The sequence below is a fragment of the Battus philenor genome, unplaced genomic scaffold (assembly GCF_028537555.1).
Source record: "Battus philenor isolate CCGP_79_NKW_IND1 unplaced genomic scaffold, ilBatPhil1.0.hap1 SCAF_36, whole genome shotgun sequence".
NCBI classification, from domain to species: Eukaryota; Metazoa; Arthropoda; class Insecta; order Lepidoptera; family Papilionidae; genus Battus; species Battus philenor.
The window spans coordinates 152,501-157,500 of NW_027181700.1; the positions used below are offsets into that span (position 1 = coordinate 152,501).

General features: G+C 50.8%; 2 non-coding genes across 2 annotated transcripts; both read left to right on the forward strand.

The window, feature by feature from the left end:
- Positions 1 to 1,803: 1,803 nt before the first annotated feature.
- On the forward strand, positions 1,804 to 3,707 carry LOC137927662 (small subunit ribosomal RNA). The gene has a single exon (XR_011107810.1). It is a non-coding gene; the product is annotated as a small subunit ribosomal RNA (ribosomal RNA).
- Positions 3,708 to 4,514: 807 nt separating this feature from the next.
- LOC137927753 (5.8S ribosomal RNA) lies at positions 4,515 to 4,671 on the forward strand. The gene has a single exon (XR_011107896.1). It is a non-coding gene; the product is annotated as a 5.8S ribosomal RNA (ribosomal RNA).
- Positions 4,672 to 5,000: the final 329 nt, after the last annotated feature.

Below are 5,000 nucleotides of genomic sequence, written 5' to 3' on the forward strand. Positions count from 1 at the left end.
TGCGCCGCACGCATAAATATCATGACGAGCTCGGTAACGGCGATCGATAACAATAGTCGCGAGGCGCGGCACGTCCGTAACGAAACACACAATCAATCAATACAATAATTTTAATACTGGATATAAATAATTTGACCGCGAATGGACCGACGACGATGCGTTTAAACGTTCCACTGCTTGTGCCCAACGTGATGATGATGATGACGATGATGACGATGATGACGATGATGACGATGACGATATTGAAGATAGTAAAGTTTTAGCATCGACATTAATCGTAATTTTAACACACGGAATCAGGACGATATCACGTTAGAAAATCGATACACGAACGGGACCGGACTCTGTCGTTTTCCGAAATCGATACGCGAACGCCCGAGTGACTATCCGCACCCCGAGGCCGGGCCGCACGATCTTTATTACGGACCGCTACCGTCTCGACGACGACGACGACGACGACGACGACGACGACGACGACGACGACGACGACGACGACGACACCTTTCTTTGTCTCAGTCGACATCGCGTATGAAAGAGTGCGATCGTCATCAGCACGAAATTTATGCATCGATACGCGAACGGGACCGGACTCTGTCGTTTTCAGAAATCGATACGCGAACGCATCGGCGGCTGGCTACGCGCAATCCGCGATCGGGTCGAACGATGATGATGATGATGATGATGATGATGATGATGATGACGACGACGATGACATCGAGATCAGGGTCAGATATAGATATGTAGATCGGTGGTATGCAATCGATACGCGAACGCTCTATCGCGCTACGCGGAGACGCATACAGTCGTTCCCGCATATACATGGGACTGGCGCGAGACGCGCCGGTCGGCCGAATCGAGTTCTCTCCGATGCTCTTCTGTTTTGTTTTGTTTGTTGGTGGTTGTGGAGTGTGGAGTGTGTTTTTTTGGTTGGTGGGGTGTGTGTGGGTGGTGGTGTTAGTTTGTTTGCGGAGATTGCGTTTTTTTTAGATTTAGTTTTTTTTTTTTTTTTTTATAAAAAAAAAAAAAATTTAAAAATTATTCTTAGAAAACGCGCGCGAATCGAACAAAACTAATAACACCGATACACAAACAACGCGCGCCACCAACGAGAACGCCCGAAACTGAAACTTCTATAACCGACAAACGCACGAACGACACAGCGGCGGCGGGGAGGAGGGAAGAAAAAGGGGATCATCTCCCCACAACAACACACCGTAAACTGTGTCGGACGACGTCTCCGTTATGTAAGAGCGGAAGGCGTAAGAGAACGTCTCGTTTAATTAACGCGAACGGCGTTGGGCTCCCGAGTCGACTTCGGGGCGGCCCTTAACGCATCGCATCAACGAGCTCGTCGCGCGCTAGTCGCGCGACGGTCGATCATGATATATAAATCAAGGATTTCGGATCTCTCTAAAACCGGGCTGGAAATCGGTCATTGTTCGTTTTGCGAAACGATATTTTATAAAAGTGAAGATTTGTATGTGTCTCGTCAAAGAACGTTCCGATGAATCGGACGCGATGCCGCGTCCAAAGTAAATCTGGACGAACGCGAGGCGAGTGTTGAGATATACATTTTCCTCCGTGAACAGATAGAAAAACGAATTCATTTTGTTGTTGCGGTGTGGTGTTGTGTGTGTATTGTAATAAATACGCACGCACGCACGCACGCAAAAAGCTACCTAGGCACCGGCGCGTCACGGCGTTTCGAACGTCCGACGCGTCGCTTGTCACACGTCTATCATATCATCATCACCCTCATATCTCTCGTATGTGCGGTGTTGGTGTGTGTTAGCTCTAGCTAGCTCCCTGGTTGATCCTGCCAGTAGTTATATGCTTGTCTCAAAGATTAAGCCATGCATGTCTCAGTGCAAGCCGTATTAAGGCGATACCGCGAATGGCTCAATATATCAGTTTTGGTTCCTTAGATCTTACCTCGGTTACTTGGATAACTGTGGTAATTCTAGAGCTAATACATGCAATCAGAACTCTGACCAGTGATGGGATGAGTGCTTTTATTAGATCAAAACCAATCGACGGAGGGCCTCGCGTCCGAAGTCGTTAATTTTGATGAATCTGGATAACTTTTGCCGATCGCATGGTCCAGCACCGGCGACGCATCTTTCAAATGTCTGCCTTATCAACTTTCGATGGTAGTTTCTGCGACTACCATGGTTGTCACGGGTAACGGGGAATCAGGGTTCGATTCCGGAGAGGGAGCCTGAGAAACGGCTACCACATCCAAGGAAGGCAGCAGGCGCGCAAATTACCCACTCCCGGCACGGGGAGGTAGTGACGAAAAATAACGATACGGGACTCTTACGAGGCCTCGTAATCGGAATGAGTACACTTTAAATATTTTAACGAGGAACAATTGGAGGGCAAGTCTGGTGCCAGCAGCCGCGGTAACTCCAGCTCCAATAGCGTATACTAAAATTGTTGCGGTTAAAAAGCTCGTAGTTGCATTTGTGCGCCGCGCTGTCGGTGCACCGCATCCGCGGTGATACTGACACGTCTGCGGAGCATATCGTCGGTGAGCCGTCGGTAAAACGGCGGTTCAATATCAAAATCCTATCGCGGTGCTCTTCGGTGAGTGTCGAGATGGGCCGACAATTTTACTTTGAACAAATTAGAGTGCTCAAAGCGGGCTCAAAATGCTGCTTGAATATTTCGTGCATGGAATAATAGAATATGATCTCGGTTCTATTTTGTTGGTTTTCAGAACTCCGAGGTAATGATTAATAGGGATAACTGGGGGCATTCGTATTGCGACGTTAGAGGTGAAATTCTTGGATCGTCGCAAGACGAACATCAGCGAAAGCATTTGCCAAAGGTGTTTTCATCAATCAAGAACGAAAGTTAGAGGTTCGAAGGCGATTAGATACCGCCCTAGTTCTAACCGTAAATATGTCATCTAGCGATCCGCCGACGTTACTACGATGGCTCGGCGGGCAGCTTCCGGGAAACCAAAGATTTTGGACTCCGGGGGGAGTATGGTTGCAAAGCTGAAACTTAAAGGAATTGACGGAAGGGCACCACCAGGAGTGGAGCCTGCGGCTTAATTTGACTCAACACGGGAAATCTCACCAGGCCCGGACACCGGAAGGATTGACAGATTAACAGCTCTTTCTTGATTCGGTGGGTGGTGGTGCATGGCCGTTCTTAGTTGGTGGAGCGATTTGTCTGGTTAATTCCGGTAACGAACGAGACTCTAGCCTGCTAAATAGGCGTCGTCATTTAGGTGTGCGCCGCTCCGGTGGCGCAACTCACTGGCGACGTATTAAAATTCTTCTTAGAGGGACCGGCGGCTTCGAGCCGCACGAGATTGAGCAATAACAGGTCTGTGATGCCCTTAGATGTCCTGGGCCGCACGCGCGCTACACTGAAGGAATCAGCATGTTCTCCCTGGCCTAGAGGCCCGGGCAACCCGTTGAAACTCCTTCGTGCTGGGGATTGGGGTTTGCAATTATCCCCCATAAACGAGGAATTCCTAGTAAGCGCGAGTCATAAGCTCGCGTTGATTACGTCCCTGCCCTTTGTACACACCGCCCGTCGCTACTACCGATTGAATGATTTAGTGAGGTCTTCGGACCGACACGCGGTGGCTTCACGGCCGTCGGCGTTGCTGGGAAGTTGACCAAACTTGATCATTTAGAGGAAGTAAAAGTCGTAACAAGGTTTCCGTAGGGGAACCTGCGGAAGGATCATTAACGTGTGTGTATGTGTGCGAGACGCGTGATATGTTCACGAACGTTGTTGCGCCGCTGTTGCTGTTGTTGCTGTTGCGACGACGACGACGACGACGACGACGACTTCGTACATACCGTGTTTACACATATATATATATGTAATACATCCATAATGATATATATATACGACATATATACATATATATGTACGTACGCGCGCGCTGCTGTTCGTATCTAATGCGGACGAGCGCGCGCGCGTGTGCGTGCGTGTGTGTGTGCGTGTTTGTATATATGTATAAAAAATAAAATGTGAAATAATTGTCTCTAGCGTCTATTACGCCTAACGGCGCAGCGGCGACGGCGCCGTGGCGGTGGCCGGTGGCGGTGGTGGCATTCGTCGAAAGTGCTACCGCCGCCGCTGCCTCCGCCGCCGTCGAAGCGGCCGGGTGGCGGAAAAACGCCGAGAGACGAGCGCCGACCGGGGCATACCAAACGGAGCGTTCGAAGCGGTGAAAATCCCCACTGCCTAGCTCAGGCCCTTTATTGTCGGTTGGCGCTATACAAAACGAAATTTAAGCGGTTAGAAAGATGACAATGTCGTGCGTCACGCCAGCTCGTTGGGGGGTGCGCGGGTCGTCGTCGTTCATCATTCTAAAGGATTCGCGTCGGGGCGTTAAGCTTTTTCGGTGCCGTTTCTTTATGAACGCCTCGGCGCACATGAATTCGACCAACTTTCGACGTTAATACATAAAAACGGACAATCAAGTGGCCGACGGCGAGAGCCGTAGGCCGCTACCGTAAGTAATAACAACATTAAGAAAAAACCATTACCCTGGACGGTGGATCACTTGGCTCGCGGGTCGATGAAGAACGCAGTTAACTGCGCGTCATAGTGTGAACTGCAGGACACATTTGAACATCGACATTTCGAACGCACATTGCGGTCCGTGGAGAAATATCCAGGACCACTCCTGTCTGAGGGCCGGCTGTTAAAATATAAAAACCACACTGTTCGGTGTAGAACGCGCGCTACGTGCGCTCGCGCCGGTCGATGCGCGCGGCGGTGACGCGCGACGCGGCGGCGGCGGGTTGGTGGGGGGTGATGAACGAGCTCGCGGACGGTGCGATGGGACGATCTCTAATAAGAGTCTCTCGTCCGCGCCGCCGCGGCTCTCACTCTCTCTCTCTCACTATCCGCCGTCGCTGTCGTCGCGCTGCCGCTGCCGCACTACCGCGCGCGGGCGAGCGGGCGCGCGCTCTTTCGAACAATTGACGGTTTCCGTTGAACGTTCTTCGCGACGGACGACGGACGGC